We start from the raw sequence: 23,128 nt of genomic DNA on the forward strand, positions 1-23,128 counted from the left end.
GGTCTGACTCAGGCTTTTTAAACTGGAACTGTTTTCACATGGTGAACTTGGTACCGCTGGAAATGCACGTGTTTTTATTATCCAGTGCATCATGAAATTAACTGGCTATCTGTAGGGCTGAAGAAGAGGAACTGGGATAAAGGGAGGACAGGAGGGCGACTGAGGACTGCTTATTTCATGTGCCTTTGTAGAAAGGGATCAGGGAGAGAAAACTAAAATACAGGGAGAAGAAAGGATTGTTTAAATTATTTCTGGAAGGAAAGTGAAATTGGAGAGTGATGGGCAGACATAAAGAACAGAAATGTTTTGATGTGAGTTTTGTTCTGTTCTGTGCTACATGGGAAGTTATTGTAGGTGCTGCAAGACAAGAAAGAGCTTTGAAAAATTTCTTTAACATATAATGGCTTCAAGAAGTTTAGTTTTCTGTGTAAAAATAACGTGAAATAATTCTGTGTCCCTGGTAGTGGCAAGTATTAAATCAAACCTGATTTGAGGCAGAAATTGTGCTCAAAGTTGTCGGTTTGAACAAAACCTCCAGCTGAATTCAGACCTTTCCTGGGGGGGCAGGGAGGGATTGTATGTGTGTGTCCCTGTGAAATGATATGCAGAGGTTTATTATTACGAAAAATAAATCCAGGTCTGCCTATCTTTGCTTTGGCTGTCAAACTACCTCTGAGGAATAAGTTCCAGAGGAACTCTATTGTTCCGCAGCGAGACTTCTTTCATGAAAATGTAAAATAACGAAGGTACACTTATAGCTTGCAAGCTTGCTGTAGACCTTCAGGTTTTAGCTTGATGGTACTTCTGACGTGTGTTAAACTAAACAGTGTTTCTTTACTCTCCCTCACGCTGCCACTTAAGAGTTTCCTAAAGTGATTTTTTTTTTGTGTGTGTTATAATAAGCTGCTCTTTTTAAAGTCCCCATGCTGTGGATAAATTTTGTGGATCGGTGTAATTGGGTCACCAGTTTCTTCGCAGCACCAGCCTAGACATCAGCAAACAGTGCGCTGTAAAGGACAAGCAGATTGATTAGTGTTGAACTCTGGTAACGTGGCAGGTCTGCTTATAAGACTGGCTCTTCAGGGTTAATTTGACACGGTACCTTGGAGCCAAGTTAGAGCCATCTCGGGCTCTGTGCTGGTGTCAGTAGGTTTTTGTTTTCTTTTTCAGACTTCTTTGCATTTGGAGTGAGTTCAGCTTCCTGGTTGTTGATGGGCTCTGTGCAGGCACAGTAAACTTGACCTTAATATAATCACCTTTGCTGTTTCATTGCCGGATTGGGTATCTCTCAGCACGGGTATTCTGCAGGTTTTTGCAGCCGGGCAATTATAGCAGGTTCAGGATGGGTTTTTAAGAGACAGTCATTTAAAATCTGTTTCTCTCTCCTCTTTTCCGCCCCCCTCTCATTTAATTCTGTTTCCGAGAGAGGCTGAGAAGAAGAGTCTGCCTTTGGGTTTTTTGCATGAAATATGTCGCTGTTGTGTAGGGATACTCAGGTTTTGTCGAAGTCACCTTGATAATTCAGCATCTGCTGTTGTTTTTGCAAGGCGCTGTAGCTAACTGTACTGTGGTCGCTTGTCAGAAAGCAGCAGGCTGGCTCCTGCTCCGTTGGGTCCGTCAGGCAGTTCCTGCCATCTTCCTGGATGAGGATCGAGGTATGCAGCTGCTTCCCAAACGCCTGGGAGAAGAGCAAGAAACGCAGGATCGCTGTCAGGCACGTAGGAGACGTGCGTGAAGTCGGGGTGAGGTTCTGGCAACGCTTACCGGTGTTCGGACGCGGGCCAGGTTGTGCTGTCGGAGGAGGCCTGCTTTGGTAGTCTCCTAGTTAAAATAAGACTGTTGACGAGGTGTCGGCTGCGTGGCGTTTCTATCTTTGCTCATAGACAGCGAGCAAAGAAGTGAGCAGAAATGCAAATACGTTAACACGGGAGGGAAAAGTACCTGCGAATTTCTCCGAGGAGAGTATCTTCAGCGTATCCCAGAGGAGACCAGGCTCGGGGTTGCTGCGATGCCCTCTGGGAGTTTGGGACCAACGCCATCTTCTCTTGCTGCTTACTTTCATTATGAGTGTTTTTTTTCCAGAGCATGTGATGCAATGTCTTTTTATGCTCTCTGGGGTTTATCTGTTGATGACTTTGAAGATGAGGATCCAGGGATTAGGCAGGTAATAGAAGTTGCTGGGGCATAAAAGTCAGGGCGGAGTGAGGCGCGTTTGCGGCTCTTGTGCAGAGCGCGATATCCCCGTGCCTCAGGTGGATCGACTCAAGCTTCTGCACCGCTTTTGCCTTGAATTTGAGCTAAAATAAGAGTTCGGTCAGCAGTTCTCTTCCAGATGCCAGTCACAGCCGCTCGTGAAGAAGGGTTTTTGGAGAGTTACTGTCATAAAAGAGAAGGAGTGGTGAAAGGCGGGCGGGAGGAGAGGAACTGGGTTAAGATCAGAGACGTTCCTTGCTGTCTGTTTGGAGCGTGAGACTTGAGTTCAGGAGTGAGGTCTCTGAAATCTTGGCCAGATGAAGGGAAAGAAGGGGAAGCAGCATTGCCCGAGACGTGTTTTTAGAAGTGTCTGAAGCAGTAGAGATGGTACATCTCCGGAGGGTTTGCAGCAGGAGAGAAGTTTCTGAAAATGCAGCGTCTCTCCCCGCCGTTCCCTGATGGTGGCTATTGTGCAGGGGAGGACTGGGCGCGGGCTTAAGAACGTATTGCCAAAAATTAAGTGCTTTTAGGCCTCTGTGCCATCTCCACTGTTGATGTTCCCCAGCCTTGGCACATCTTAGCATTCTTTCAAGCAGAAATAGCTTTGATTGATTCGATGACAAAGGCTAATCGTGTTATAGCGCAGATATGTCACTTCACTAGCTTTGTAAGAGTTTGTGGGGAAATGGCTTGAAGAAAACCGTTCTTTCAAACACGTGATTTGAAATGGTTTATTTTCTTCCTATGTCTGAAGGCACGAGTGTATATGTTCTCTGGCAGACATCTGCATGAGAAGGTTACTTGAGGCGTTTATATATATATATTTTAATATGCAGTACTGATCTTGGAACACAGTTTGTATTTGTATCCGTGGTAAGAAGCTGGTGAGAGAGTAATAAGAGACTTAAAACAAATAACTTCCCTTTTAGATGTTGGTAAGTGGAAGGATTTTCATTTGTGTATGTGGATTTTGTCAATCATCTTATGGTTGAAAGGCTCTTTTATATCATTAGCTAATATTTGGATGTGCCGAATGTGTATCATCTTCTTCATTTTTGTGTGATAGTTGAGAGTTACCAGTGAAGATTTCTCCTTAGAAGACGTAGGCAACCTGTATTTTCTTTCTATCCTTAATCCAGCAATTTCAGGGCTAGTCAACTGTCAAGTTTAGTTGTGTGTAAATCCTCTAGTATGATTAGAGTTGCTATAGTTTTGACTCTGGGGAATTATAGATGGGTAGTATCACTGTTTTACAGGCATTTCTCTAATAGCAAACTTCATCTGTGGCTTGAATGTGTTTTGTTTGCAATTGCAAAGAGTATTCTCGAAAGAACGGGGAAGAGAGAGCTAGTGTTCATTATAGAGGGTGAGCTTTAGGTGGAGGAGTCGTGTGCCCCCATGGTCTGGGGGAAGACTGTAAAGGGACTTGTATATAAGGGACTTGTATATTAAATTACATACTTAGGTAATAAGAGAACGTATTTGATGTGACTTCTCGTAGTAGTGTGCTTTGCACTTGATGGTACTTCCAAGAACTTCTCATATGCACAGCTTTCCATTCCGAACTGTGGACTTGGTTTGGCCTCCCAAGTAGCAAATGGTGATGTGGAGCAGCTGGAAGGATAAAATAGAATAGATTCTTAAAAAAGAAAAGGACCAAAGGGAGGTGAGAAAAAAAAAAAAAAAAAGCTTTTAGGCTAGTGAAATTTTCTTGTACATGTTATTCTTATGTTTTATTATATACGTTTGGAAGGTGTCCCAGAACGCACTCTCCCTTTTCATAGTAGGTGATGGCATGTTGTTGCTGATGGGACTTGAGTCAAATTGCTGCTGGGCATATAACTAGGTTAATGGGACAGCCTTTTTTTTTTTCTTTCCTGAAAGGAAAATTACATGTTCTCTATTCTTATTGTACTATAAAAATTGTTTTTACCTTTGGCTTCTTTGTAGTCATCTGAGATGGACAGAAACGGGCTAGTTTCCCACCCAGTGCAAAGCACTAAGGCTTCTTTAGACTGCATCACGTTTATACCAATTCTTCTTCTACCAAAGATAATGTTTTTGCTGTTTGTTGTAACACCTCTGCGTACCTTTGCTCTGGATGAGAGTTAAAATATTTCCAGAGTTTTAAATATGCCTTAAGAAAAGCAAAGTGGCTTCTAAAACATGCGTCCCGAAAGGAAAAACACATCTGCTCTCCTTGACCAGTATCGGTAGCATTCTCCAAAGCTGTCCGTGAAATGTTGAAATGGGTTGAGACTTGTCTACATGTACAGAGCAGCTGCTCCTTTCCAAGTGGTTGAACTCTGCAGGAATGAGACTCTCTTCTTCTGGAATAAGAGTATTATAATAATAATATAAGCGTGTGGGAGTAACTGTGCAGAAATCTCCACCAAGAAGGCCATCCCACTCTTACCAGGGGAGGGGACTTCATGTGCTACCTCCTCGGTGTGGCAGGAAAAGAAATCTTGCTGCCAATCTTTGAGTTTCTTTGATGCTATAAAAACACCAAACAAAGACGACTTAATACAGTTCAAGACCTTAATTAAATAATGCAAGTTTTCCTGAGTTTGGAAAGTCTTAGCAAAGTGGAAGCTAATAAACATTGCACTGATCCTCTCCCTGGTTGCCAAAAGGTTGCATGTTTGCTTGTGTTTCGGTTTGATCCACGTGCGAGAATAACTATGCGAGTTACTGAATTACTGAAACTGGTCTGATTTAAATGTCTGTGTTGCTGCGGGCTTTTGAAAATATGTTTGAACTGATGCTACGGCTGTGCTAAGGGTGGTCTGAAAAAGAGATTTCCCTCTTTTATGCGAGGCTGTGATGTAAAGAAGTCATAGAAGTTGCTGTGTCTTGAAACTGGTATTTTTCTGGGCTTATTCTTGTTCTTTTGCTGAAAAGCAAAAAAAAAAAAAAAGGCAGAAGTCTTCGGTCTTTTCGGATTAAACAGACCTTCCAATGGGAGACTCCTACTGGAAGAATCAAAGGGAAAGAATTTGTTGTGTCACTACTTGCAGCTCTGTTTTTTTAGTCAGCCACCGACTTGAACAGGATCCTAACATCCTGAAGAGGGGAAATGCCTGTAAAAATCGGTATTCCCACTAAGTGGAGAGACTTAGTCCTTTTGGCCTTGGGCTACGGCGAGATCTTCCTCAGAACTGTCAAATCTTGACACACAATTTGGACTGAAATCTTGTCTGAAGACTTTTTGGAAGTCTTTATTCTGGCTTGTAGCGTATGAGGGCTTAAGGCTTGACAGTAGAAATTTTGTTTTGCTATGTACAGCTGGTAAACTGGGCAGACTCAATATGTATATTATATTTGAAAGAGAACTTGGCAGGGAACTATCGCTGAGGATGGATAATCTATACCATTTATTTTGGGGGAAGTCAAGAACCTAAATCAAGAGGCATTTAAAGCTTCTTTCTTCTGGCTTCTAATGTGAAATTCATGGTGCATCTTAAGCTCTGGAATACATTGGGAAAGGGATTTCAGTAGTTGGTGATTCATGCCCAATTTTAGCATTGTAAAACTTGTGTAGAAGGCTCTATTATGGATGTACTATTTTTTGAGCTGCAGAGGCATTTTTTGAGCTTGGTCTGCTCTAGGATATACGGTTAGTATCAGCTTGAGACACCCTTTGTCGCTGATGCTTACGGAAATGTAAATAGGAGTTACTGGATGGTCTCACTTCAAATATGTTACTCGTCTGGGCTCTGCGTTTTGTAGTCTAGATTTGTGAAATGCGAATAGTTCAGCTCTCGACCTGGCTGTGCAACTTGCGTTTTGTGTGTTTTACTTCGGCGTTGTGTCTTAAATTAGGTTTCAAAGTGCTTTTATGTTTGTCTCTGGAAGAAAAAAATCCATTTTTGTTGATATGCGGATATTGCAAAGTATAATTTATAGGCTGTTTTGTGAGCTTAAGCTGTTCAGCTTAATTGTATCGATTATAGTTCCAAAAATCTTAAATAAAACCTTTAGAAAACGTTCATCGGCTCAAATAAACTACTTGCTGTATGTTTAAATAGATGGTTGTGAGGTTTTGTGTACCAAGTTTAACTTGAAATGATTCCTCCCACCTTCCCACACCAATTTTAAATTTTGTCGTACTGTCTGTCACAGTAGTACCTGGTATTGCAGGCATTAACCAAAATAATTGCTGCCGGTATTTGGCTCAATCCCCATCTTTGCTTGCTGAAGCCAAAGCACACTTTATCCACTCAGACTGACATTAATATCATTAAATAAATGAATGAATTGCACTGTCACCAAACTCAGATTCTGGCAGAGTAAGAACATGCGAATTTTATAGCCAGGACCTCTGTCCAGAACGTCTTATTGAATGTCCTGGACGTCAGTCGTGGGGATAGTCAGCAAAAAGCTTTCTAGTAAAACGCGTATGCCGTAGCGAGCGTTATGGTGAGGAGTGATATAAAACCCCGAATTACTAGACATCTCGTCATCTGAGATGAGTATTAATCAACCCGTAAAGTGCATGTAAAAAGAAACTGGAGCACAGCATGGAAGTGGGCGAGCAGGGAGGACCTGTAGAGGGCTGGAGAGCTGCTTCTTCCCTCGGCAATGCAGCTCTTGCTTGCAGTTGGGGGTATGTTAGCGGGGGGATATAGCCTTGCCGGGAAGTGATGCAAGGGGATAACTTAGCCTGCACCAGGGAGTTTGAAGTCTCACCGGCTGAGCTAAAATGTGAAAAGGTCATTCAGGACTTGGAAGATCTCAGGGCGGTCTGCTAAGCTTCCACCTCCAGCAGGAGAAGGTTGAAAATACCTTCTCAGTGGAGAGCGAGAGGAGCTCGCTCATCAGGCTCGGGCCACTTTTCCTTGTTGTCTAGCTCCGTCCTAATTTTTATTGTGTTGTGCTTAGTGATTTTGCTTAGGAATAGGGGAGGTAGGAGATCTGTAATATCCACCCTTGCTGCAGGTGGATCAAACGTGTCCCTGGATTGCATAGGAAGAATTGGAAGTGTAAGTGTTCCGACAGAATAATTCAGTGAATCGTATAATTGAGCATGTGCATCCTGGATATGCTGCAGCTGCAAAGTTTTGGCGATACTAAAATACACGGCTGACAGGCCGGAGCTGTGTGGGGCGCTGTGTCCGAGACAGCCCCGGGAGCAGGCGTAGCTGCTTACCACCAAAAAACGACTTGGTCGAGCCCGTCGGGCCCTGGGGAAACTCTGGGCGGCTAAATGTAGGGTCCGAGCATCGCCACAAGCTAGCTCTCGAACAGTGAAGCGGCTCGCGAGGCTTAGGATGCCCTCTTACCACGGGAGAGGAGGACTGTTAGAAGCTGCAATTCTTGCTAGCCTGGCGACCTTCTCGTTACTTGGAATTAAAGAGGAATTTTAAGGGGCGCTTCTGAAGTCTAAAGCTGATGCTTGCCTCCGGGAAACTGCAGATGAAGCTGATGTGCGCTAGTTGGACCTCTTAGTTTTACCAGCCTGTCTGATCGAGGTGGGAGGACAGCTCTTTTAATGAGTATTGTATGTACTTTACTAGAATTTCTCTCGCTGTTTGGACTAGTAATTACTATTTCCATGTTTTGCTGTCCATCACTTGCTTCCATATACTTCCACTGGGCGTATGGATGAGACCGAATTCATCTGTATGGTTGGTGGTGAAGGCCGAATTCAGGGCTCTCAAACTGGAGCAAATCCTTACGCTCTCTTCCTCCCCCTCCCCGTGCTTTAGCGTTTGTCTTGAGTACGGTTAAACTGATAAAAGGATGCTAAAATAGCGTGAATAACCAGTGCAGTCCTCAGTACCTCCCTGCTCGTGTTTTAGCAGGTGGCATCACTCCTTGCCATGGTGGTGATGAAAGCCAAATGCTTGGGTAATGTTCACGGGAGCTTATTCAGAAGTTTGCAGTCTCCCGCTACAAATGCAACGATATTGCCGCTTGTGTGCCGACACCGACGGAGCTGGGATGTTACGCTCGTCAAAAAAGGAGCGGTCCCGTTTGCTCCGAGCGCGTGTTGGGGTTCAGAAGTGTCCCTTCGTCTGTAGGTGTGTTGAAGACTAGGATGTTATGGTATGGATTTCCACTTAAGACATCTAACACGGTCATGTTCCTGTTAAATATATTGCCGCTATTATTCTTTTTCGTAAAGCATCCTGTAGAGGTGCGTGCAAAGTTTGCGGCTGGGAGGCCTTCTGAGGAAGAAGGGAAGATGTGGAGGATTGGACCAAAGGCACCCGGAGATCCCTTCCAACCTGCATTGCTCCATGAACTCTGATTTTCTGTGCAGCGGTATAAGCTGTATCGCTCTGTCTGATAGGTGCCTGCTTTTTCAGGGTTTCATTTTGCATAGCACGGGATTTTAACTTAGGAGAAGTCGTATGGTCTGCACGTGGCAAAAGGCTACTTACGATTTGAGTTCATTTTGATAAACCGCTGAAATAAAGATTATGGGGGAAAACGACGAGGCGTTACAAAACTGGGAGTTGAGATGAGCGTTAATGCTCTCAAGGAACGCGCTGCGGGAATTTGTTGCTGGGCTCATGGAGGGACGACCAGGCTGGGTGACAGCGCTGCTGTCACCGCGATGCCTCCTGACAGCTCGACCGGTCGAGCATTCAGTTTTACCATGAAGTCGCAGCGTGAAATATTAGAGAGGTGGTAGGAAACGTAGCCCAGTGAATGAGAGAGTAAAATAGTCGGGGGAGGAGAGTCCTGCGTTAATAAAATGCATTGGATGATAAAAATGAATAAGCTGTGTTTCAGTGAATTACAGAAAACCATGTTGAAATTTGGACTCTCTCGTATCGGGTGAAAACTGCACTGCTGAACGCTACAGGGCTCGTTTCTGTCCTGGGAGCTTCCCCCTGTCGCAGTCCTGTAGCAACGTGCCCCTAGATGCAAAGAATTACCGGTACTAAAGGGAAGTTGGAGCCGTAAGGTTTTGCTTTATGAGTTCGGTTTTGGGGAAGCTAGCCGGTAATGCCCGTGTGAGGTTTGCACCAGGCTGCAAGCTGGATAAAAGCCAACTAATAGCGAGGTAGAGGGAAGGCTTTTCAGCAGGCTGTCTAGAAAACCAAAGAATTTTTTTTCCTGGGGTATCTAATAGTCTCCCATTGGAAAAGTAAAATTGCATATCTTTTTCTACAGCTTGATACTGCTTTTAATACTCACCACAGTCGTTTCTGTTTGCGCGGTTTGAGATGAGATAGAAGGGTCCCTCTGGTCTCTCTTCCTCGACGAGCCTTCCAGTTATGCCGTCCAGCCCTCTTTGCTTTCTCTATTTGGACTTTTTAACGTTCTTAACTGGTTATGTGTTTGCAGTATAAACTCTGTTTAGAAATAACTTTGTGCGTGTGTTAAGTAACCGCTCGGGGAGGCGGGAGGGAGGCAAACAACCCCAATCTTCCCCTGCCGGCGCGGCTCTTAGGAGGAGAGGAATCGCTCTGCGAATGCGGTTTCTTGCCCCGTGCAAGCTGCCCTCCCCAAACCCTTTACAGCCCTTCCAGGCTGCAGGACCCAGAGCAGGGAGCGTGTTTATCAGGTTACCTCGAAGCAACGCGTGAACAGGGTCTACGCGGGTCTGCGCCTCTCGGCAAGCGTGCGTGCCGCTGGTATCGAGCCAGAAACTGCTGCTTCAGCTGCTAATCGTGGGACAGAGGTGGGCTACGTTTGAGGGTATCTGTTTTTTTGATTCAGTTCGCTATGTGTTTTGGATATTGCGGTATGAATTGTTTAAGCCCAATGATAAAGAGTAGAATACGGAGGTATTTTACGATTTATAACCTTAATGTTGTATCAGCAGTTGTGTTATTGAACGTGAAAGGTGGAAGGTAGGTATGGCCTCGTTCCTTGTCTGTAGCATTTTATTAAAATAGTTTTTTTTTCCTGCTAAATTAGACGTAGCTAGGCATCTGATGCTACTAAAGATCTAGAGGACAGCAGAACTGTAGCTGTTACTTCTAGAATAGGACAAAAGCTGAAGTAAATCTAGAAAGCAGTGGGCTGCCGCGTGTCGCTCGGCCAAATAGGAGCTCAAGACCTCGTTCTCCCGTGACTCTCCCGATTGCTGCCGTGTGGCTTCAGTCGAGCTTGCAGCCGTGCTTTGTGTATTTTTACAGCCTTTGCCAAGGCGTTTGCTCGGTCTCACGCAGTCGTCGTTCAGCGCGAGGCCACGATCTCTACGATCAGCTCGTGGCGACGGCTGCAATTGCTTCTCTCCGTAGCCTGGCTTAGCAGAGCGACCCGGGGGGGAGCTTCCCCTGCCCATCCTTTCTTCTCCTAACCCTTCTGTCCACGTCCATCTTTAAAGGTTTTTAAGCAGGATCATTTTCTAGAAGCTGGCTGGGGAGGAGTTGGATGGTTTTCAACTGACAAAGCCGGGGGTGCGGTTAGCTTTGACCGTGCTGATGGTGGTTATCAGCCGGGGCAGAAACGTCTTCAGCCAGCAGCAGCCGGAGCGTCTTCTGGCAGCGTCTTTGCCTCCGTCATCCCCGGAGAGAGGTTTGCAGCGGGCAGAGTCGCCTCTCGAATGTGCAGGCGTTTCTCTGCTAAACAGTTTCTCACATAAATATGTTTTTTTAACATTTACAAAACGCTTAGTAGCCAGAGGCCAGCATAGAAGAACCTCGCAGAAGAAAGCAGTGTTAAGATATCTCTGCCTTTCAGGTAATGTGGTTTTTTTTCCTTCTGTTGTAGCTAATTGCAAGGATAAATGCAGTTAAGAGTATCCGAGGATTTTTTTTTTTCTGCTGCATCATACTGCGAAGTGCCTTGTTCAAGAGACTTTCTTCCCTCCCAGCTTAGTTTGTTTTTAGATGCTGAAGGGCGTTTTGAGACTTTGTTATAACTTCATTTTGCATCGTGTTTATATGAAACAGACAAAAAAAAAAAATCCAGTGCTTTGCCAAATATTTTTGGAAAGAACAAGCTTTGTGGATAATCATTTTCATGTTCTACCTGCTCCTTGGTGTGTTAAGACTGTAGAAGAATCTTCTCTAAGCTGGAAAAAGGCTTTGAGAGATTAGCCTTCAAGTAGTCACTTGAGGCAGGTTGATTAAGAAACATGCTCGACGTTAGATTTAATCAAGATTTGAATAATGGAGTTAGAATTGACTGTCGCTCCTGTAATCCAGTTATTTTTAGACCGGAATCGGTACGCGCCGCTCCCCAAATAGTCAATACCATCGCTCTGAAGGCAGCCTGATCAAAATGCCGTTTGACAGAGTGGATCCTCTTCGGTTTTACCCTTGCTGTTTCGTGCCATTAACACATAGTTTATTAAAGACATTGTGCCCGGCGTTGCTGTTCGGCACAAAGGCGTTCTCGAGGCAGCGCTGAGGTTTGCTCTCCAAAACGCGGCTCAAATACCTAAGTAGAAGCGAGTCCAGCAGTGTGGTGGTGTCGATGGCAGGTCTTAAGCTCCTTTTGCATTCAAGAAACATTGAAACTGTGGTGGGAAGGAGCTCTGTGAATCACTGTAAACTTAATCACCTTTCGCTCTTGGATATCTTGGAAGAGAAAAGCTCAGATATGAATTATCTTCAGGATGCGGATGCCTAAGCGGGTGCTTCAGTTATTGCTGATGTCCGAAAGCCTTTCCTGTCGGAAGGCCTAATGGTCTGATGTTGCAAGTCCTGAGACTTGTTGCTCTCCTCTTTCAAAGCGCTGGTAACTCCTCAGCCAAATTCTTGCAAAAACTCACTTAGCATCAGCATGTCACCTCGGCCCTGCCCTCTTCTCCAGCCGCCACTGCAAGTATTACAGTGGGAATTGCCACGTCCTGAGCCTTTTCTGTGTGTTAACTTCAGCTACAGGCCTCAAGGGGAGCTGGGTTTGTGGAAATGGGAGGTTAGCGCTCGCTTTCTTTGCATCCTTCGATACCTTGCAAGGTGCAGCAGTGACCGGGTGTTGGAGCTGCTGCTTAGCTGTGTGTCTTCTCTATCATGGGAACCAAACTGCTGCTTTGCTGTAGCTTTACGTCTCCAGCTCAAGAAAATAGCAGGTCTTACCTGGATGAAAGCCTAAGTGATAGCTGTTGACCAGGAGAGGTGCCTGGAGGAATTAGAGGTGAAAACTATGCTTAATTTGAGGGTCTGTGCTGACAGAGAGTCGAAAATCCAGGTGTCTTTTCGAAGGGTCTTTTAGTGAAATCAGCTACCAGCAGTTTTAAGATCAGCAACACGAAGGCTTTCACCGAGTTGACCGTCCGCTCGGAAATGGTTCTGGGGCAGCAGCAGAGTTTTTATATTTGCTCTTCACTGTGGGCAAAGAGAAACCGGGTTGCGAAGGGATTGAGCAGAGGAAATGGAATTGCTTCCACGAGAGGTGAATGTTTGAGTGAATCTGGGTTGTTTTAAAGGAGCTTCCTTACTTTGTTGGCGTGCCCCGATTCTGCAGAGAGTACCAGAGCGCCTGGTTTGCTAAATTGCTCGTAAGAACAGGGAAATTGCAACAAAGTAGTCTTTCCAGTGAAAAGAGCGATTGCCCTAAAAACAAAAATTAGCAATACCTGTGCCCCTGCTTCAATAACATCATTTTATTTGTATGTAGTAGTAAGGTTGGCTTCCCCTTAGCAACTTGTGTCAGCGTGGCCCAAAAAAGGCCAAAGCTCGCGTGGAGTTAATCTCGTAGGGCTTTAAAATGAATAGTTACTCGGCGCTAGGTGGGAATCGTGAATGTGTGCGCTGTGCATCGCCCTTCCCGGGAGCGGCTTCCCTTTGCCACGTCCGAAACACCCACCCCGAGGTTTTGGTTTCGGTTTTGGTTTTGTCTGCTGGGCTGTTACGCCACCGAGGAAGAGCTCGTACGTAACCGTGGTCTGAGGTTGCTCAGAGGTTGGCTGGCCTCAAATGCAGCGTGTTTAGGCTTTGGAATAGGCGAGATCAGGGGACGGTCGCTCCTTTTCCTGCCCGCGTGAGAAGCACATGCAAGGTTTCTGTAGCCTTTTCGCATGACATCAGGGGACGGTAAAATATTTTAAAAGAAAACCTGCCCGTGTGGGTGTTCTCAAACCGAATGCAATCTCGGAGCAGACCCAGGCGGCTGCAAAACGTGGTTGAGCTCAAACCAGCGAACTGATTAAAATCTCTATACCAGAAGTGCGCGTCGTCCCCTTCGCAGCTTGTGGCTCGTAAAAGCAGGAAACCTTTCCTGACAGTGCTTCGAGGAGACTCGTTTTGGTTGTCACATCCTTCAGACTTGTCCTTCGTCCCTTAAAGCCTGTTTATGTGCCGGGTTCGCTAGGCCTTGTGCAGAACGCTGTTGTGCAGCTTATGTGTTCGTACTGAAAGCGGCAAAGAGCCCAGCAGCTGGGACTTGAAGCTACCTGAGCCGTGGCAGCTCTGCTCCTTCAATGGCCTCAATAAATTTAAGAGGTTCTTTATCTGCTTTTTTCTTATGTCTTGATCTTTTTTTTAGATGAATATTCAAGTGAAATGGCATCGCATAGCTCTCAAGTGCCATGTAATAGACTACAAGAGAACTTCTGCTTTTTCTTTTTTTCCATTTTTTAATTGAGTAACTTCTATTATAAATGGTTTGGCTTCTAAATGCTGATATTTCATAATTGCATCTCAAAATGCATGTTGTTATCTTTGATCAGTCCTTCTGGTCTGTATAAAGCAAGAGTAAGTAGAACAAATACAGAAGAACGTACTTTCATGCAGGCATTATGGATGTTCTTGCACCTATGGTGGTAACACGAAAGCTTCAGGGTAAAGACTTTGTATTTAAGTTGCCGCTTGATGAGTGCCGAGTTTAAAAATATATGCAAGTAAAACCTACCCTGCTGCGTTTCATTCCTAATCATCAGCACCACGGTCTTTCGCTTATAGTTAGCGTGGCGAAAGAAAATTGCCTGTCGATATACCGTCTCTGTGTGTAGTGCCAGAGTTGCAAATTAAAGTCCAGGCCGTTGCCAGTCAGAAATCGCTGTTTTACGGAGCACGTTTCTCCCAAGACTTGAGTGTCAGAGTTGCATGTTGTAGCAGCTGCTGCCTTTGCTAGAATTTCTAGCACGTAAAGAATTACCTGCATTTATCCGGGGTGACTTTTTATTGCTCTTTCTGCTTTTCTGTTCCATCTCCTTCCGCCTCCGTGTTGATTAATGCCGCCTTTGAGGGTGTTTCGGTAGCCGGACATGTGGATGTGAGGACGTGTAGCACCCTGGCATTAAAAAAAGAGGCGATACGAGAGCGTGTTGTGAAATCCGGCTTTTGCGGCGTGGGGCTGTAGCCGCTCTTTGCTGCGTAAGAGGTTTTGGGTGGCGAAGTTCCCCTTTCCCGCTTTGCGAGCAGCCCGCTCGGCGGAGCCACTTCCCACCTGCAAAGACGCAAAGAAATGCCAAAAAAAAATACTCCTGCCGCCGGCGGGAGGGCGTTTGGGTAGTCGGATGGCTCGGTGCCGCGAGGCGCCTATGCAAACGGGCTCCTGTGTTGTCCCCTTGGTGCGGATCCCCCCCCATCCCGGAGGCGTCCGTGCCCCGGTCGCATCCAGGACGCGCAGGAATAAGTGCCTTTTTGCCCGGCCGGCTCTTTTCAACGAGGCCTTCCCCTGTTTTCCAGGGAGCCAGCAGATCAGCGCCTCTAAAAAAAAGGTCTTTATCCGAACGGTTTAGACCTGGAGTCTCTCTGTATCGAAAACCCTGAAAGGAAACCGCAGCTTTGTGCGTGCTGCAGTAATGGGCTATCAATCACGTTTAATTAAAACAGTGGTAATGACGGAGTTTTACTCCCTTCGGTCCAGCTGCGGCGCGGGGGGAAGAAAAGTTTTATCTTTACAAGCTGCTCTTGCAGGAGTTATTGCTGTGATGGCACTTAACAACCCCTTGTCTTTAAGGCAAAGCAACTAGTTTAATTCTTTTTATCAAGAAATTTCTTGCCCCTCGGCCAACTCCAGAAATAGGTACAGAGTCCCCAAAAGTGAAACGCTCGTGCTTAAACGCAGCAGCGTAGGTGAGTGTGTTTGGCGGTGCAAAGCCACAGGGTTTTCCTAACTCGGTGTTTTGTTTAGTTACCCAAATTAAACCTGCTTTGCTAAAACGGCGCCTGCGCTCGGATTTCTTCCGAGCGTGTCTGCATGCGTCCTGCCTTTGCGCCTGGGGTATGTGAGCGTGTGAGATCTTTTCTGTACCGGCTTCGCTGGGCGATCTCTCTGCCGTCCCCTTGCGTCCTATGGTTAGGCGCGTAAATGCGGAAGGGGTGGAAACGTGCGCTGCGTTTTTATTTTCCAGCAGCAGCGTTCCCTCCATGTGGCTACGTGCGAGGCCCTGTTGCAGAAACCCCTTTGCAGCGGTGGGGACGTTGGAGACGGGCGGCGTTCAGACCTCGCTCCGCTCCGCGCCGGGAAGGCGGGTTGCGGCAGGCACCGCGCGAGCCGAGCGCCTGATTCGGGAGGGAGAAGGAGTGAGCCGAGACGCGGGCGCTTCTGCGGCCGTCGGTTTTTGCAGCGCAGTGTTTCCCTTCCTCGGGGCACGCGGCTCACATGAAGTGCTGGAGGGGCTTCCAGGCCGTGTCTCGAACCGCGCGGAGGATCTGGCCCCTTGGTTTCCGCAGGGTTGTGTGCGGGCGCAGCCGAGCCGAGGAACTTGGGCATTGCTGCGTTTCGACGTTCGGGGGAAGCAAAATCCCCCCAGCAAGCGCCAGGCCTGTCGAGGTAACGCTCGCCTCTGTCGTGCCGCGTTTCCGACGGGGTCGTGCACGTCTGCGTGAAACGGCACCACCTGGGACCTTCCTTCTCCCTTCCTTGATGTTGGCTAGGTCTTTGGCTTAGCCGCTGGCGATGCTAAGAAAAGGAGGGGGTGTTTTTTAGATTTTGTTTCGTAGAATCGGTATGCAATCCTGTTTTTATTCCGTTTTCAACTGGGAAAGGCTTGCGTGTTTTGTAGCCTGCTGGGTAGCTATCTCGAAACGGGGAGCAGCTCCTAAACGCCAAGGCCGCGGAGAAGGAACGCAAATATTTCCTCAGCCCCAGAAGGGGAACAATAGCGCGTTGTCGGGAGGAAGGGACGGCAGAGAAGCGAAACGGGGGCTGCTTTGCTACAGCTCGCTGTTTATCTTGCCCTCGGGAGGCTCTTCGGGAATGAGCCGTCCCGTCGCCAGACCGCGTGCCCCCGCTCGAGGAAGGTTCGGCGGGCGCTGGGGTTCGGGGCCGCTCGGAGAGCCGTGCCGCGCTCGTGCGAGAGCCCTCGCTCCCTCGCCGCTTGGCAGCCGGGGGGACGTCCCCTAAAGAGACAGCGCTCTTCTTCCTCCCGCCCTCGCTTTCCCCACTATATCTTGGGCCCTTGAATAGGCTCCCATTGACCGCAAGGACAAAGAGCCCTTTCAGGCGCCGGCTTTAGCCGCGGCCAGCGCGCTGCGGGCTTTTGTGAATACTTTCAGTCCCCCCCTTTCTCCCTCGGCAGCCCCGAGCCGCATTGTTCATACATCGCGGGAGCGGCGGCGATATTGGTGAATTCGCCTCGTTCGCTCCGTTCGCAGGAAAAGTTGCAAAAAAAAAAAAAAAATCTGGGAGAGGACGCGCCGCCTCTCGCCTTGCCTGCGGAGCGTTTTTCTTCCGTGCTTTTAGCAAAGTGGATCGTGTAAAGAGACCACGGCGAATCCCCGCGGGAGCGGGACATGGCTGCGGAGCCGGCGCGCGGGGGCTAAAGGGCTCGTTCCGGCTCTCGGGAATACTAAAGGGCTTCCCCTCCTCCCCGCTGGGTTAGTTCTCCGCGTTGTCCCGTTTAATTTTTTTATTGCGTTCACCACCTAAAGATGTCGGCTCTTACTAAAACAGCTGGTTTTGCTGAGCGGCAGCGTACAGTTGGAGAGTAGCGTTCAACACTCGTAGAGTCCTTTGGCATCGTCCTAAACTGGTTTAAGCTACCGCTCGTTTGTATCTCCTCATTGTGAAACATCAGCGTGGGAATTAATTCCTGGAAATAAAACGGTAGGAAGCAGGTGACTGAAAGGCTTGATGCGAAGCAGGCCTGCAAAAGTGAACGCAAATGCTGCCAAGAGTACGGAGCAAGCTGGAATGAGGGTTTGGAAACACGGACAGTCATTTTGGGGGGGGGGGAACGAGGGGGAGTCCCAAAATCAAATGTGTCATTAGATAAAACGCTGGATCTGGGAGAACAGAATGCTGATGACTTTGATGGTGCACCCGTCTTGAGAAGCACAGCGCTACCCGATTGCAGTGTGCTCGCTCGTTTTAAGCATATATTCCTCCGTGATGCCTTTTTTTTTTTACTGTTGCCTTTCCCATTTTTTTAACCGTTATTAGCCTGGCCAAGCAGACGTGCTGCGGGAGCTGGGTGACGCCTCTGCGCTCGGGAAGGAAGTTCTGCGTCATCTCCAGTTCAGCTTCGCGTTTGGGAAGCGTCCTTAACCACGTGACCTGCAAATCTAATATTTTTATTAATTACTAGGAACTGGTTGCTTTAGACCCTTCCGTTAGCTAGGAAGAACTTAGCAACTAGGCGACCGCGCAAACACGTCTCGAGCTCTGGTAAATGTTGTCTTTAATTCCGTTGTTCGCGTTAAAGGATCTGGTTCTAGGGTTGAGGTTTTTTCCTTTTTTTCCTCTTCTTTTTGGGTCTCAGCTTTGTAAGTAAATGCCCGGGGTAAAATTGCTGTGTGGCAGCGTAGCCCAATAGGGGGAGTCTGAACTTTAAATAAAGCCGGGTCTGAATCGCTTCCAGTTTCCTGTACAAAGCGACGAGCCGCACGGCGCGTCTCGAAGCCTAATAAATTTAGGCCCTTGCGCATCAAAGGGGAAATGAATTTGAAGGCCTAGGGGCCTTCGCTTGGCTTAAAAGTACGGAATATGGCTGTGGGACAGCACTGAGAAAACTGTCCTTGCCGCTACTTTTTTTTAATGCCAAAAGTTTTGCAACAGAGTAAAAATGACGCTTGTTTTCTTAGCGACTTCAGGGAGCGAAATTCCGTGCCTTGGCTGCCGCTCTCAGTGGGGAAAGCCGCGTTCGCCGGGGCTTGCCTTGAACCTCGCAATTCGACCCGAGTTGCCAGATTTTGGCACGCTGGAGCCCTGCTCAAAGTAAGGTTTGCTGTTCTACCCGCTTTTGCCCCAAAAGCTCTCGAAACCGCGGGGCGCTTCGGCCCAGCGGAGGCGAGTTGCCGCTGGGAATAACTTGCCGCAGAAAGCCCTCAGGTTCCTTCCTCGCGGGGGCCGCGGCGAAACGCCTGGCGTTTCCGAGGGGTTTAGCCGCCTTTTCCCTCTCTGTTGGGGAGAAACCGCCGCGTCGCTGCGCGCTCGTGTTTGCGGAAGGGCGCCGTGACCGAATTCCCGGGCCGCGAAGCCCTCGCGGCCCTGCCGACCTCGAGCGCCCTTTCCCCGGCTCCGCTTTTCCTGCCTTTGATGTCCGAGCCCCGCATAGCTGCGGCCGTTTCCGCAGGCGGCTGTTATGCTCAGACAGACGCGACTGCGCTTCCGGCCTGAAAGCCTCCGGCGCGCGGACTCGGTTTTCATTAATTCGAGCGAAAGGAGATTTTATTTATTTATTTACTATTTTTTTTTTAAAAAGCGGGTAACCGTAGGCGTGGGATTACTGAGCGGGCTGACTAATTACCGGCAGCACTGTACGAAACCGGCGGAGGGGGAGAAGCAGCCCGCCCGCCTGCCGCGTGGCGGGGATAGGTGTTTTTGTCGTGGTAGGAGGCGAGTTGACCAAAACCGCGCGGCGTCTCGACCCCGTGAACCGCGCCAGGGACGTCCCTCGCCTTAGTCCCTTAAGCCCTTCCGACGCCAAGCTTTTAAAAACCAAAACAACCCCCCCCCCGAACCCCAGTTGCGTGCGTGTTAATACTGGCTTGGCGGAACTGGCAAAAGCACCGGTGGGAGACGCCACCTGAGCAGAAAAATGCAGCGTATTAAATGTGTGCGTTTGACTTAGGCGGCGATTAAAATAAATAAATAAATAAATAAATAACGCTCGCAGCTGCTAAAGCTTGGTCAATAGTTGCGTTCCTCTTTGGACGGATGTTGGAGAAAGCTTTACTATTTCCCTGGCACGGCTCGAGTACAAAGCGCAGGAGATGGGTCAGGAGATGACCAGACGAGAGGGGTCTTGGGCTCAAAGGTGCCAGGCTCGCACACAACTGCTGGGCGAACCTCATGTGTCTCCCTGTGCTGCAAATAGCTTGATGAGCTCTCTCCTTTTTTTCTTTTCTTTTTTTTTTCATCCTCTTCCATAATTTTCCCTCCCATCTCCGGTTCTTCTGCCAGGAAGTAAATATGAAGGTGCTTGCTTTTGCACATCCTCTTATTTATTTTCCTAGCACCGCTTTGCATGCAAACTCTTCCGTTGCAGACATCTACCGTCTTGAGTTCTGCTAACGTTTTCCTTCCCAGAAAATGCGAACCTTAGAAATAGGTACATCAAGACTGATTTTGTAGGGGAATAGGCTGGGCGCCTGGTTGTTGGCATGGCCCCATGTGAAAAAAACAGCACAGGCTGGGCAAAATTTAGGTGTTTGACAGAACAAGCTGTGATATGTGATATGTGGCTTGGCCCATCGGATTCAGGAGGTTTCTTACGCCCCGCCGTCACCCATGTCTCCGCCAAGGAGGAGCGACTCGGCCGTCCCTGCTCAGAGGAGCCGCTGACGCGCGCGAGGCCCGGAAGAAGTCGCAGGCTGTCTCAGGAGCCGGCTAATTCCGCGATTCGGGAGCCCGCGAGAGGCAGGATACAGGAATTCACCCCGCGCCGCCCTGACGCGGTGAGGAGACCGGAGCGAGGTGAACGGAGCAGCGGGGTTCAGCCGGGCTCCGAAGCGAAGCCTCCGGGGTCACGACAGCCGAATAACGCGTCTTTTGTTCCGATCGCATAAACCAGCTTCTGTGCTCTTAAAAGATGCAGGGAAGCAGGAACTCTCCCAGAACGCTCTCCTAATGTTGTCTACAGCAAAGAGGATTAATGCCACTGAAGGAAAAAAATGTGATTATTATTTTCAACTGTAAGGGATATAAAAGCTCTCTCCTTCGGCAGCGAGGTTACGATATACCCGGCAGTGCTTAAAACGGGTAGAAGCCGATGGTTTGGGATGTATTTCAAAACCTCGTTAAAATGTGACAGATCAGGTAAACGTAATGTGAAATTAGAACAATCTTTGTAGAATCCGGAGTGTATCCGTAATGAAAATAATGCCTCGCAGCGATGTTTAATAAAAGCTGCCCGGTGACATGCTGACTTTTTTCCATCGACGTTGGGCTGCAGTCTTCATATTTCTTTTTCCTCTTGGCTCGCGGCCTCGTTTCTCCTCGGGCGGAGCGAGAAGAGGTGACGATCGCCCGCGGTTCCCGGGAGCTTTTCGTGGAGCGCCTCGTCCTTCTGGTCCCGCGCTGCCTTTTTCCGGGCTCGGCATCCTTTCATCCGCGCGCTCCGTCCCCGCGGTGCTTTGTGGAGGGGCTCCACTGCGGAGGCAGAGAAGCATCTGTGGGTTGAGTTGCACAATACACCGGTCTCTCCAGTGGGAAAAATAAGTCCGAAGGGACTTTTTTTTCCGCCTTCTCCGGGGCTGGTCTCTCTGCCATAACAAGGACTTTATTCTCCGGTGAAACGGTGGAAGGAAAGTCCCTCCTGGCGGCAGGATCCCCGCGGTTAACGCGAAGCGGCAGCCGTGGGGATGTGTGTTTGTAGACACCGGCCTGTCTTTATACCCGTCGTCTTCCAGCTTAGGTGCCGCCACGCCGGCTAACCCGACTGCTGACAAAAATATTCCTTAAGGTAACGGAGCGATGTGGTTTCCCTGCTGCCGTAGGGGTCTGGTACTGCAAGGTAGTGTGTAGGAGGAGGCAGCTCCCATAAATGTATAAATACTACGTTTTACCCAACTAGGTGAGTAACCGCTTTGCTTGGAAAACAGCTTTTTCTGCTCTTTATCTCTGCGCAAATCTTCGCTTGTGCTGGCAAAAGGGTTTTGGTTTCTTGTCTTTTTTTTTTTTTAAAACGTAATGTAGTTCAGTTGGTGCAGACTTCTCCGTGAATGCTTTCTGTTACTGTTGATTACTGATACACCTTGTATCAGTTGATCGTGATATATTTAGAAGCATCTCTAAGCAAGTTTGGTATAAGCCAGCTCAAATGCAAGTGTCCTTTTTTTGTTGTTGTTTAAAAAAAAAAAAAAAGAAGCCTTTGCACGTGGGCAAAGCCAAGTACTTCAGGCTGTAGCAGGTTTGATTAAACGAATGGGAATTTAAGGCCCAGGGATCCTGTTGGGGATTTCCAGTTGGATTTCCCCGGCACGAGCTGTTGGTCGTGATCAGCATACGGCGAAGAAGGTTAATACGTGGAACGAAATGGAAGAAAGACTGTGTTAGATAAAAATAGGGATTACTGATGAAACGGCTGACCTTGCAAAATATTTTCTCTTGGCAAAATGCTCCCAAAATTTGGAGAAACACATGACAAGATGAATGCGCTTCTGATTGCATTTAAAATGAGAAAAGACATTGTATTTGATATTTCACTTTAACTGAGCGATCGGAGAAGCCGCGTCTCCAACAAACTCTGCCCCAATGCCGGTGCCTAAGAAACCCTGTAAGAAATCAGCAGGTAACGTGGGTGCTTCGGGTGCATCCAAAAGTGGCTGCAATTAAGTAAATCTTCAAAAGATGCGCGTGTTCTTCCCACAAGTTATTCTTGCTCTATGGGATTTATATTTTCAAGTCATCCCTTTAGCAAATGCTCGTGAAAAGTTGTGCACAGCTTCGGCCAGCTTGGACACGGTACGTTTTGATGAGCTGAAGCGGTCCCTGAAGGGGTTTGCTAGCTAGGCTGCCCGCGAAAGCAGATGTTGCAAGTGTCTCCATAGGACTTTGTCCAAACCTGGATGTAAAACTTGACTCGTGCTCCTGGCTAGCTGTTGCTGTTTCTATCACAATATCCAAGGAATATATTTAGAATTATCTGGGGAAATTAAAAGCTAATTTGCTGGTAGCAGGTCGCATAGCTGTACTTGAAATGTGTTTTCTTTATGTTGCTTTCTGGTTCAGCATTGCTCTTCCTTACTTGAAAAATAAGGACGCGATTTGTGCTGCGCAGGTAGGAGCCGGCCTCGGAAATGCTCGGCTTATGCAACCAAATGGTTTTAACCTAAGTGGTTATAATGGTCTTCAGTTCTTGTGCCGTCAAACAACGTTATTTGGTGAGGAAAATCGCAGTGTGTTGCAGGCTTTTTATTTGCTGTGAAAATAGGAAAGGACGGAGGGTGAAATGACTGGGGAGGAAGGGGAAGGGCGGGACACTTTCGTCTTAAAGCATTATGGAAGATTATGGAATAAGCGCTCTTTATGTGGATAGGGATGCAATAACTATTTGAAAGCCAAATACGGCGCTTCAGGCATCCGTGAAAATCGCCTTAAAAATCGACATCTCTCTCGACATCTCCGCCGTGTGACGTGGGGATGCTTTAATTGTTCCTGAAGGAAAAAAAGGCTGTAACGTTTCCCCATAAATCTGGTAGCCTGGAGGTTCGTAACAGCATCTTAAATATCCGTGCACGGGCGATCAATTGGGTTAGTGAAGCCCTTCCCCTGCTCGCGTGTCCCAAACCGGGGGGTTTTCTGCCCGCTGCCTTTGCTAGGAGGCTGCTGGGGCCCGGGCACCGCGCGATACCCGAGGGCTGGTGAACTGCCCGGCGGTGCCGCCGGATCCCAGGCCCGCTCGTTGCAGGAAAACTGGTTCCCGCCTCGAGGGACCTTCTTGACTAACGAAGACGCGGGCCCGGGATCCGAGATAATACGCCGTATCTTGCATAAATTTAGAACAGAGTGCAGCCGATTTCGCAAGCCGCGGCTAAATTATTCTTTCCCGAGCTGTGCCAGATAACTCCACGCACCAAAGTGGCACAGGCTGGGGCTTTCTCAGCAAGGAGCTTTCGAACAGCGGACAGGGACCTAGGAGACATCTTCCGGTACTGGCATTGCTTCTCCTCCAAGGACGTCTGGATGAAAT

General features: G+C 47.9%; 1 protein-coding gene across 13 annotated transcripts in view; it reads left to right on the plus strand.

Annotated features, from left to right (window-relative positions):
• EIF4G3 (eukaryotic translation initiation factor 4 gamma 3) overlaps positions 1–23,128 on the plus strand; it is a 130,283-nt gene that overhangs the window by 2,788 nt on the left and 104,367 nt on the right. The window contains exon 1 of one of the 13 annotated variants that reach the window (XM_067311092.1): positions 9,728–9,832. The exons of 10 other annotated variants lie outside the window; for them this stretch is intronic. The gene's annotated coding sequence lies outside the window, so the exon portion shown is untranslated. Of the gene's footprint in view, positions 1–9,727; positions 9,833–10,635; positions 10,840–23,128 lie in introns of those variants that run through there. 2 more of the 13 variants (XM_067311089.1, XM_067311091.1) reach the window with 2 other exon arrangements.

This window comes from Apteryx mantelli, chromosome 26, assembly GCF_036417845.1.
Source record: "Apteryx mantelli isolate bAptMan1 chromosome 26, bAptMan1.hap1, whole genome shotgun sequence".
Lineage (NCBI taxonomy): Eukaryota > Metazoa > Chordata > Aves > Apterygiformes > Apterygidae > Apteryx > Apteryx mantelli.